Source organism: Phaseolus vulgaris, chromosome 1, assembly GCF_051622355.1.
Source record: "Phaseolus vulgaris cultivar YP4 chromosome 1, ASM5162235v1, whole genome shotgun sequence".
In the NCBI taxonomy this organism is placed as follows: Eukaryota; Viridiplantae; Streptophyta; class Magnoliopsida; order Fabales; family Fabaceae; genus Phaseolus; species Phaseolus vulgaris.
This window is the reverse complement of record NC_143498.1, coordinates 49,675,224-49,688,175: the sequence shown is the minus strand read 5'-3', so window position 1 is coordinate 49,688,175 and position 12,952 is coordinate 49,675,224.

The following is a 12,952-nucleotide window of genomic DNA, read 5'->3' as shown; positions in this document are numbered from 1 at the left end:
TAATCAATTTATATTAAAGTATTGATTTTAGTATATAGTAAAATAATTTATTTTTTGTTAGGCCGCAACTGTTATACAAAGTCCAAGTTATAATTGAAAATAATTTTCATAAATTTTGCAATATCACCATTAAATTTTACAAATATTTTTAATAAAAAAAAATCAACTGTTAGGTTTAATTGTTAAACTGAATGTAACATGTAACACTTGGATTTTACATAATTATGCAGTTACATGTAGTTATAATTATTATATTTAACATTGTGGAAAATGAATATAGATTTACATGAATAAACACAGATAATCCATTCTATCAAACATGCAATTTTATTTAGTTTTCAAAGTAAAAATTGAAGTTGAATCTTCAAATGGGAGAAAAAAAGATACCATAAAACAAAACTTAACATAGAAAAAAAGAAGTGACATTTTATTCTTAACTTCAAATATACAAACTCACATTTTTATTTTGTTACTCATAACCTTCAACAATTATCAATATCAATATCAGTCTCATCTTATTATGCAAAGTTTAATTGAACTAAAGTTTGTTCATACCTCTATCACTCTACCGTCAACAACATCCAATTATGGTGTGATTATTATCAAATGAAGTATGACATACACTTTTTCATGGATCTTAGTGAAGCAAATTAATTGACTAGGGTCAAGTTTTTTCAATTGATCATTTTTTCCTCTATAACAAAGGTATTTTCTCTCCTTATTCAATAAAAGAAGCGTAAGAAAGTATAATGATATATTATATAATTTTAAATTTTATGTAGTAGGTTAAAAATACATCATTATTAACTTTATATTTATTGATCTTTATTAAAATTATTTTTTTAAAAGTGATATAATCATGATATTAATAAACATATATACATAAAAATAATAAATGTGATTAATAGCACCTGTATAAAAAAAAAGTAAGAATTGGAAGAAGAATAAAGAAGAATTTGTAATGGATAAAACACTTTGATATTTGATACTTCAAAATTCGTGACTTGTGTATTGGTTAGTAGGTTAATTAGTTGATAACATTGTGTTGCTATTAAATTATCATGGAGGTAAGAAACTACATGATTAGACACATAATAAAAACATGTCATTATATGTTAATTAGTAGGATAACTATATTTACTATTATATCAACGATAACACACTTAGACTTTTAAAGGTGTTAAGAAAAATTCACTCCAAGCCACAAAAAGTATAGTACAACAAAACACAAGTCGTGCTTCAAAGAAGATGATGCTTGGTTGTTTTCTTGACAGATAAAGTTTCGGTTTAGGTCAAGGTACAAAGATCCTATTATGGGTAAGGGAGGTTCTCGAGTGATTGGAAATGATTTAGGGTAGGGTTTTGGAGAGTTCTTGAGAGAATCGTGGTGATAGGTGATGGAAGCAAGGTGTTTGGGAGTGGTGATGTTATTGGTTTAGGTCTTTTGTCTTGGTTCTTGGATGGGTTTTGTTGCGGATGAACAAGGGAAAGGGTTAGGCTGAGTGTACTGAATTTTGAACAAAAATTTGAGGTGGAAAACTCAAAAGTCAAAATGTAGGGGATTTTTTTACCTTTATTAGATAAACACATGGGTGCGATTGGGGTTCTAAGGGTGTGACCAAGTTAATTCTTTTAATTTTGGGTGGTTCTTAACAACTTTAGGAGGTGAAAGGGACAAAAGTTTATCAAAAAGACAACTAACATGCAATAAATTAATGGAATAAGACAATGGAAGATAATGAATATGATAAAAAAAATGGAATTGTTAAAGCTGGAGGAAGCTTCTTCCCTACCAAGGCTTGATGTGTGTTTGATGAAGAAAATGGCTTGAGTGCTTTGAAGATTGTAATAGGTTTTTAGGTTCATTTGTAATTAGGCATGTAATTGTGTATGATTGCCTTTTGCTGTATAACCTATCCTAGATGCCTAACCAAGTCTAGATCAAGCACATGATGTGGTTAAATGGGTTTTGAAAAGCTTTTTAAAATGTTTTTAAAAGTTTTAAATCAGTACACAAATAAATCTGTTTTATGGAGAAAGAATCTGTTTATTTCTTCTCTGTTAAAAGGCTTTTCTAAAAGTTCTGTTTGAGACCACATGCAAAGCTTAGTTCGTTATTTCAGTTAAAGCTGAGTTGGCCTATTTGCCTTCATTTAATTTGTTTCACTGTGAAAGAATCGGTTTGCCCTTTGGTCAGTTGAAAGTTTTTCACAAGTTAGTTAGGGCACCAAAGGTACAACTCAGACAGTTATTTCAGTTAGCTGAGTTGGCGGTTTTCACAAAATAAATCTGTTAAGTTCAAAAATGAATCTGTTGTTTCATAACTGCTTTTCAACTGTTTTTTGAAAAGAAGTTAGAAACTGTTTTCTATATAAAGAAAATTCTATCTCACATGAGAGAGGGCTGAGCAATTATGTTTTTGACAGAGATCAAACATTTTCCATGTGAGAAGAAGGATTGAAAGATTTTTTAAAGGTTTTCAAAGAGATTTTCAAGTGTGCTTGTTCTAGGAAACCTTTGATCTTGGTGAAGGTGCTGGTGCAGTTTCTGCAGCAAATTGAACTACTGGTTTTGAGTTCTTGCATCTTCTTTTCAGGTGTAATCTTTCCTTTATTCTGTTTTGTAAAGGTGTAAGTGTTAGTCACTCCTTGATAGGGTTTCTTGGAGTGCAAGGTGTGCTGAAATAGGGTTTTTCAGCATTGTGTGTGTTGTTCTTGTAGTGTTCAAGAACTGCTGTGTTTGTAAGTGATTGGTATTGTTTTTAGTGAATTCCACCTTGGGGTAAGGTGAGACTGGATGTAGCTCTGTATGAGTGAACCAGTATAAAAACTTGTGTGCCTTGTCTTCTCATCCCTGCACTCATTTCTGGTTTTTGCTTAATTCTGTCAAGAACTAAATCTGTTCTTTTGAAATTGAATCTGTTAATTCTGGGTTTAAGTGAAAACTGTTCTTCCTGATTTGTTAATGTTCTCTGATCATAAACAAGGTTGTTGTATATAATGGTTTAAGTGATTTGTGAACAAACTGTTCATTCATTAAAATCTGAGAAAGGATCATTCCTCTTAAAACCTTGTGTTGAGTAATTTTGTTTGATTTCTAAGCATAGCTGTATCCTTCATCCTCACAATATTAAGCTGATCTGATTTTGTTATAATTCTCTGTTGATCACAATTTTACATTGAACAAATTCAAATTGTGCCAAGACTGCTCTGAAGAATCAATCTGTTTCATGTAAAAACAATCTGTTCTTTTTGCCTCTGGAATACTGAAAAATTGTGTGTTCTTGCGAAAATTTTATAAGCTCAATTCACCCCTCCCCTCTTGAACTTAGACACTAATAGACCCAACAATTGGTATCAAGAGCTAGGGCTTGTATTTTGCTCAAGTGTGTGCATGATGTCTGAGTTTAAAATGCCTTTTGCTGAAGGTGCGTCTATTAATATACCTCCTATGTTTGGTGGTGTTAACTATGCTTTCTGGAAAATCATGATGAAGATCTTTATGGAGTCTATTGACATGGGAATCTGGGATGCAGTGGTCAGTGGACCTTTCATACCTATGCAGGTTGTCAAAGATGAAACAATAAAGAAGCCTTGGTCTGAATGGAGTGAAACCGAGAAGAAGAAGGCCCAATATGACTCCTTAACCAAGAATATCATCACCTCTGCACTGAATATGGATGAGTTATTTAGAGTCTCTCAATGTAACTCAGCAAAGGAGATGTGGGATGTACTAGAGGTGACTCATGAAGGGACTGATGATGTGAAACGGGCAAGGAAGCACTCACTGATTCAGGAGTACGAGCTGTTCAGAATGCAATCTGAAGAAAGTATTGCTGATGTGCAGAAACGATTTACACACATTGTAAATCACCTCACTGGCCTTGGTAAAGTCTTTGACAAGGAAGAGCTTAACATAAAGGTACTAAAATGTCTTGATAGGAGCTGGCAGCCTAAGGTAACAGCAATCTCAGAATCCAAATATTTATCCAAGATGTCCACTGCTGCACTTTTTGGAAAGCTGATAGAGCATGAAATTGAGCTGAAAAGATTGAAAGAACAAGAAACAGTGGAGAAGAAGGCCAAAGGAATTGCTCTGAAAACTACCATGGAACATGATACAAGTGAGGAAGAAGGTGATCCAGAACATGATGAGACTGTGAGTCTGCTCACCAGAAAATTCAGCAGGTTTCTTAGAAAGAAAAACCGTGACAGAACTCAGCAAAGAAAGAGGTATTCCAAACAACCTAATGATTCAAATTCTTCCAATTACACGTGCTTTGGATGTGGTAAACCAGGTCATATAAAAGCTGATTGTCCAAACAATCAAAGTAAAGAAAAATCAGCAAGCAAGAGGAGTGACAAAGGCAAAGGTAGAAGAGCATATATCTCATGGGAAGAAAATGATGTATCCTCATCTAGTAATTCCTCAACTGAAAGTGAAGAAGCAAATCTTTGCTTCATGGTGAATGATGAGGGATCCAACTCTGACTCAGTAAGTAATTTCTCCACTGATTCTGAAAACTATGATCAGCTGCTAATAGCCTTTAAGGAAACACATGATGAAGCAAACAGGTTGGCTATAATGTGCAACAGATTGAATAGAGTAAATAGGGTACTTGAACCTAAGGTCAAAGCTCTTGAAGAAGAACTGCACAAAGCTAAAACTGAATTGATTAGTCTTGAATTGACATGTTTGCATGCATCAATTAAAACTTGTGATAATTGTAAAAAGCTGGAAAAACAGGTTGAGTATTTGTTAAAAACACTTTCAAATTTCACTAAAGGAAGAGAAAATCTTGAAACCTTATTAGGTTCACAGAATGTTGTTTTCAATAAAAATGGTTTAGGATATAATCCTGGAATGAAAGGTAATGTGAAAAAGCTGTCCAGTTTCTTTGTTCCTTCCAAAACAGGTTTTTCCTCTTTTAGTTATTAAAAAACAATGCATATTGCAACATGTTTTTATTGTATGAAGTATGGTCATGTATCTAAAAATTGTAAAGCTAGGAGGTACCTTGTTCCTAAAGGATTGGCCAAATGGCTTCCTAAGGAAAGGTATTAATCATGTTGGACCCTAGACTAAAGGGGTACCATAAGTGCTAAAACTGTTTTGTTGCAGAAAAACAGCAGGAGAAACCAGTGGTATCTTGACAGTGGCTGCTCAAAACACATGACTGGTGATGTGACTCAGTTCATAAATTTGAAACTCAAAGCTGAAGGGCATGTCACATATGGAGATAACAATAGAGGAAAAATTCTTGGAAGAGGAGATGTTGGTACTAAAGACTCAACTACTATTAAGAATGTCCTATATGTTGAAGGGCTAAAACATAGTCTTCTAAGCATTAGCCAGCTGTGTGACAAGGGATACAAGGTCAATTTCGAAGCCAATACTTGTACAATTTCAAATGAAAATTCTGGTAAGGTGCTGTTCACTGGAAAAAGGGTAAACAACATTTATCTCCTAGACATTATAAAGAGTTGTTCTGAAAATGAGTGTTTGCTATCTAAAAATGATGAGTCATGGTTGTGGCATAGGAGACTAGCTCACATTCACACAAATCACTTGAATAAGCTAAAACCTAAGGAACTTGTTTCTGGTTTACCAAACATAAAGTTTCAAAATAACAGATTGTGTGATGCCTGTGTAAAGGGAAAACAGATTAGAACTTCTTTTAAATCAAAAGATATGGTTTCTTCAAATAAAGCTTTGGATGTTTTGCATATGGACTTGTTTGGACCATCTAGGACTGCTAGCTTAGCTGGAAATTACTATGCTTTGGTGATTGTTGATGACTTTTCAAGATATACATGGACTTTGTTTCTTGCTTCTAAAAATGATGCATATAAAGCCTTTAAGAAACTTGCTAAGGTTCTGCATAATGAAAATGAAAATAGGATAAAACAGATTCGTAGTGATCATGGGGGAGAATTTCAAAATGCAAAGTTTGATGAATATTGTGAAAAACATGGGATCATACATAGTTATTCTGCTCCTAGGACACCCCAACAAAATGGTGTTGTTGAAAGAAAGAATAGATCACTAGAAGAGTTAGCTAGGACTATGCTAAATGAATCTGGTTTACCTAAATATTTTTGGGCTGATGTTGTATACACTGCTTCTTATGTGCTTAACAGAACATTAATTAGACCAATTCTTAAGAAAACTCCCTATGAATTGTATAAAGGTAGGAAGCCTAGCATTAGTCATCTTAGGGTGTTTGGCTGCAAATGCTTTGTTTTAAATAATGGTAAAGATAATCTGGGGAAGTTTGATCCTAAATCAGATGAAGGAATACATATTGGTTATGCTATAAATGGTCATGCTTATAGAGTGTATAACAAAAGATTGCTTGCAGTTGAAGAATCTATACATGTTGTGTTTGATGAAACAGATTTTTCTGTGCCCAAATCTGTTATGGATGAACCTGGTATGGATGATTTAAGAACAATTATGCAACAGAATCAATCTAGTGAGCTTGATGCTACTAATCCAAATTCTGTCAAAGAATCTACTGTGAATGCAGGACTGCCTAAAGAATGGAAGACACCAAGGGATCTCACTCTTGACAATGTAATTGGTAAAATTGAGAAAGGAGTCTCAACAAGGAATTCACTCAATAATTTCTGCAGAACAGTAGCTTTTGTGTCACAGATTGAGCCTAAAAGCCTGGAAGAAGCACTGCAAGACAACAATTGGATAACAGCAATGCAGGAAGAGCTGAACCAGTTTGAATACAATGAAGTATGGACTTTGGTTCCAAGAAAGCATGAGATGAACATCATAGGAACCAAGTGGGTGTACAGGAACAAGATGGATGAACATGGAGCTATCACTAGAAATAAAGCAAGATTGGTTGCTAAAGGGTATAACCAAGAAGAAGGTATTGATTTTGGTGAAACCTATGCTCTAGTAGCACGTCTTGAAGTTGTCAGACTACTTCTAGCATTTTCCAGCATACAAGGTTTCAAGCTGTTTCAAATGGATGTCAAGAGTGCATTTCTAAATGGCTACATCAATGAAGAGGTGTTTGTATCTCAGCCTCCAGGGTTTGAAGATCACAAAAATCTAGAACATGTGTATATGCTTAAGAAAGCCTTATATGGATTGAAGCAAGCACCTAGGCAATGGTATGAAAGGCTAAGTGAATTTCTGCTGTCTCAAGGTTATAGCCGTGGCAATTCAGATAAAACTCTCTTTCTAAAGAAGAAAAGTGAAGATATCATACTTGTGCAAGTCTATGTAGATGATATTATATTTGGATCCACAAATGAAGAGATGTGTGAAGACTTTGTGAAAACCATGAAAAGTGAGTTTGAGATGTCAATGTTAGGAGAAATGAATTTCTTCCTTGGACTACAAGTTAAGCAACTCAAGGATGGAATTTTCATAAGCCAAGAAAAATACTGCAAGGAACTACTCAAGAAGTTTGATATGAATCAATGCAAAGCAATCAACACTCCTATTTCAACAAGTTGTCAGCTGGATCAAGATGCTGCAGGAAAATCAGTAGATCAAACGAAGTATATGGGATTAATTGGTTCCTTATTATACCTAACTGCCAGCAGGCCTGACATTATGTTTGCTGTATGTTTATGTGCTAGATATCAATCTGATCCAAAGGAATCACACTACAATGCAGCAAAGAGAATTCTGAAATATTTGCAAGGATCTAAGGATGTTGGATTGTGGTATCCTAACAAGGTATCTTTAAATTTGATTGGTTTTTCAAATTCTGATTTTGCAGGCTGCAAAGTTGATAGGAAGAGCACAAGTGGAACTTGTCACATGCTTGGATCAAGTCTAATCTCTTGGCATTGCAAAAAGCAAGCTTGTGTTGTTCTCTCCACAGCAGAAGCAGAATACATAGCTGCTGGAAGTTGTTGTGCTCAAACCTTATGGCTAAGACAACAGCTAAGTGATTTTGGAATTCTGCTAAATAACATACCTATAAATTGTGATAATACTAGTGCCATAAATCTATCTAAGAATCCTATCATGCACTCAAAGACTAAACACATTGAAATTAGACATCACTTTCTAAGAGAACATATAGCTAATGGAACATGTGATATACAATTCATTGGTACTGAATTTCAACTAGCTGATCTATTCACTAAACCACTTGCTAAAGACAGGTTTCACTTTCTTTTAAATGAATTGGATATTATTAGCTTGAATTGTCCTCTGCAGTGAAAATTTCAATCTGTTGTTTTATGTTTTAACATGTTTCGTTCCCTGTTTCAGAAATCACAGATGTGACTAGTAAAGAGAAAGATTTATTTTCTCTCTCTCACTTTATTGTTGACTGCTTTTACGGTTATTGACCAGCAGATCCATGCAAATTAATGTGTGGGTATCCTAACTAATTGGATTTTGTGTAGATGCAACAGATTTGATGTACCAAAATCAGGTTCCAAGATATTCTTACGTGAATCCACACCTGAACCTGCTGCACCATTGGAATAAAATCTGTAGCATATCTGTGGGATTTGATTTTTCTTCAAAATTCATTATTTCCAAAATCTGATCACATTGCCCTAAATTAAAATTTGTGTTTTTCAATTTTGGTTTAATAATCCTATATAAACCTAGCACAATTTAGCTCGTCTTTCACACCCTCTCACTTGTACTATAAGTTGTCCAGGTGCACATTGCTTCACCACAGGTTTTGTTTCTGTTTTGAGTAATAATCTGTAATGTTTTTCTTCTAGAATTGTATGTTAATATATTGGTGCTTGGAAAAACAGATTAAGCATGGCATCCTCTTCACATAGAAAGAAGAAATCCAAGGAGCAATCTCAAAGCAGCCAAGGCATCCTGGAAAACTGGTTTGCTGGAGATTCAGAGGCAATGACAAGGTTCATACATGAGACTGGCATGAAGCAAATCAATGTACCCAAGCTGCTTGAGTTCTCATGGCTGAGAGAGGAGAATCTGATAGAAGCCAAAGATTTGCTCAAGCATCAAAAGCTGAAAGGATTTCTGGAGATGAATGGAAATGTTTATCCAGATCTTGTGAAGGTGTTTTACTGCAACCTTGAACAAGATGGTAAAAATCTGGTTTCCCATGTGAAAGGAGTAAAGCTGAAGATCACTAGGGAAATCTGGAGCAGTGTGGGTGGAATAAAATATTAAGGACTGAAAGTGAGCAAAGGAAACACTGCTGGAATTCAAGGGTTCAACAAATTGCAATTCTATAGAAGCTGTGTGAGGAATCCTACTGAACCAGTAGCTAGGTATCACGCAGGTAGCCTAACTCTAATTCCTATACTCTTAGCTCATATAATTGCTTGGCAGCTTACCCCTAGAGGAAGTAATCATGTTGTACTTCATGAGGAAGATTTGATACTGTTGTATTGCATCATGAACCAGCTTAAGGTAAATTGGGTAAGTACTATGGTTGAACATATGCTGAAATCTGCAAGACTACCTGATTATCGTCTTTCCTATGCAATATTTGTGTCAAAACTAATTGATCATTTTAAAGTGGACACTACCAATGAAAGGAATGACTCTATTAAAGCTGCAAGTGAAATAGATAACTCCACACTCATGAAAATGGGATTCTATAAGGATGAAGATGGCTGGGTTTTTAGAAGAAATGCTGGACAGAGGGCTGAGCAAGAAGCTGCTCCTCAAGGAAAAGAAGAAGAAGCAAATGCTGATGGTGTGCAACACATGGATGAATCACCAATACATTCTGTTGAACATGAAGATGTTGCTGCTACGAGTCAGAATGCAATAGTTGCATATGAGGCACCTGAGTACAGAGGTGAACCTCTGTCTATGTTTGAAAGACAGGTGCTAAGCAGGCTGGACATACTCACAGATGAGCAGAAGGCACACTATGAGATGACTTACGCCAGGTTTCAACACTTGGATGACCAACTTGAAGGAGTTCAAGTGTAGCTAGCTGAGCTCTATTACAACAACAAGTGATCCTATTTCTAAGTCTTTATCTTTTATATGTTGTTGAACAATTTGGGATTAATCTGTATTGTTTTTTATTCTGCACTGGTTTTTAGTTGTTTTGTGGTTTATAATGAACCTCTATGTTGGTTTTATTTGAACTGTTATGTATGGTTATTATTGTTCTTTGGTATTTTGTGCTCCCATTATGTTTGATGAATCCAAAGGGGGAGAAGAATAGCCTGGTACAGGTTCTGCAGTTGTTATTCACAGAGGTTGCTGATATGATTCAGATGTTAAATCTGCAGGTACATCAATTCTAAATCTGTTTGTTCTGCCTTGACACCTGTGTATTTTTTTTTTTGGTATATAGTTCTGTACAGGTTTGGTCATGATCTTTCTTCAAAGCTGTGCAAAGCAAAGGGAATTTGTCTCCATCAAACAGGGGGAGATTGTTAAAGCTGGAGGAAGCTTCTTCCCTACCAAGGCTTGATGTGTGTTTGATGAAGAAAATGGCTTGAGTGCTTTGAAGATTGTAATAGGTTTTTAGATTCATTTGTAATTAGGCATGTAATTGTGTATGATTGCCTTTTGCTGTATAACCTATCCTAGATGCCTAACCAAGTCTAGATCAAGCACATGATGTGGTTAAATGGGTTTTGAAAAGCTTTTTAAAATGTTTTTAAAAGTTTTAAATCAGTACACAAATAAATCTGTTTTATGGAGAAAGAATCTGTTTATTTCTTCTCTGTTAAAAGGCTTTTCTAAAAGTTCTGTTTGAGACCACATGCAAAGCTTAGTTCGTTATTTCAGTTAAAGCTGAGTTGGCCTATTTGCCTTCATTTAATTTGTTTCACTGTGAAAGAATCGGTTTGCCCTTTGGTCAGTTGAAAGTTTTTCACAAGTTAGTTAGGGCACCAAAGGTACAACTCAGACAGTTATTTCAGTTAGCTGAGTTGGCGGTTTTCACAAAATAAATCTGTTAAGTTCAAAAATGAATCTGTTGTTTCATAACTGCTTTTCAACTGTTTTTTGAAAAGAAGTTAGAAACTGTTTTCTATATAAAGAAAATTCTATCTCACATGAGAGAGGGCTGAGCAATTATGTTTTTGACAGAGATCAAACATTTTCCATGTGAGAAGAAGGATTGAAAGATTTTTTAAAGGTTTTCAAAGAGATTTTCAAGTGTGCTTGTTCTAGGAAACCTTTGATCTTGGTGAAGGTGCTGGTGCAGTTTTGCAGCAAATTGAACTACTGGTTTTGAGTTCTTGCATCTTCTTTTCAGGTGTAATCTTTCCTTTATTCTATTTTGTAAAGGTGTAAGTGTTAGTCACTCCTTGATAGGGTTTCTTGGAGTGCAAGGTGTGCTGAAATAGGGTTTTTCAGCATTGTGTGTGTTGTTCTTGTAGTGTTCAAGAACTGCTGTGTTTGTAAGTGATTGGTATTGTTTTTAGTGAATTCCACCTTGGGGTAAGGTGAGACTGGATGTAGCTCTGTATGAGTGAACCAGTATAAAAACTTGTGTGCCTTGTCTTCTCATCCCTGCACTCATTTCTGGTTTTTGCTTAATTCTGTCAAGAACTAAATCTGTTCTTTTGAAATTGAATCTGTTAATTCTGGGTTTAAGTGAAAACTGTTCTTCCTGATTTGTTAATGTTCTCTGATCATAAACAAGGTTGTTGTATATAATGGTTTAAGTGATTTGTGAACAAACTGTTCATTCATTAAAATCTGAGAAAGGATCATTCCTCTTAAAACCTTGTGTTGAGTAATTTTGTTTGATTTCTAAGCATAGCTGTATCCTTCATCCTCACAATATTAAGCTGATCTGATTTTGTTATAATTCTCTGTTGATCACAATTTTACATTGAACAAATTCAAATTGTGTCAAGACTGCTCTGAAGAATCAATCTGTTTCATGTAAAAACAATCTGTTTTTTTTGCCTATGGAATACTAAAAAATTGTGTTCTTGCGAAAATTTTATAAGCTCAATTCACCCCTCCCCTCTTGAACTTAGACACTAATAGACCCAACATATAGGTAAGACAAAGTGGTGATTATCTTATCAAGTGTAAGATGGATGACTAAGACCCTTGAATGATCTCTTAAAACTCTTCTTAGTGCTCAAAGAAAATAAGAGAAGAAGATGTCACTTACCAAAACTCAACTAAGTAAGTAACACTCTCACAAAAGAAACACAAAATACTTTTATAGCTTAAATTGATTTCTATTTCAAAAAATAAGAAAAATACTTCTTTATCAATTTCGATAAAGCTTTAAAATTAACAATAACTTTTCATAATTGTTCTACCATTGTTTTATTGTAAATGAATATAAAGAATAAAAGTATATTTCATAGAAAGTTAAGCTATAATTTTAAATGTCATTAACATGATTTAATAAATGAGAAGTTGTGTTTGAAAATCTAAACAAAGTAAACATTTTGTACCTATATTTTTTATAATGTTATAAACTTTATCCTCTAATGATATATCACTTCGTCAATATTATATCATTGCCCCATCCATGTATAATATTAGCATAGCATTTAAAATAAATTTGATTAATAAAAATTAATAATGTTATACAGGTTTAAAATATATATCTTATACATTATATTTTTTTTGTCAAAATACTTAAAATTATGGATTTTTGAAGGTTGGATAAGAATGCAAAATTTTCTAATTTTAAAAAATAAAAAATAGTAAAAGTAAAAGTGTACGGTTAAGACAAATAATAGATATTCAAGGGAATGGAATGAGTCTTTGACATTTCATCACCTAAAAATTTGAATGTTCTTTCAAGATTGAACTCAAACAATCACAATCAGAACCTAACATTTTAGATCTGAACATCTTATGTCGGTATGTTCTGTTCTTATTGTAATATCTTTTAGAACATTCAAAATTTTGTATACGAAAGTTACATTGTTGTGCAATCAGATACATATCTCAACTGGGTTGTATTTTTATAAATTGAGTTGTGAAAACTTTTGTGGTAATCCTTCTGTACCAATGTAATTTCAGCTATGACATT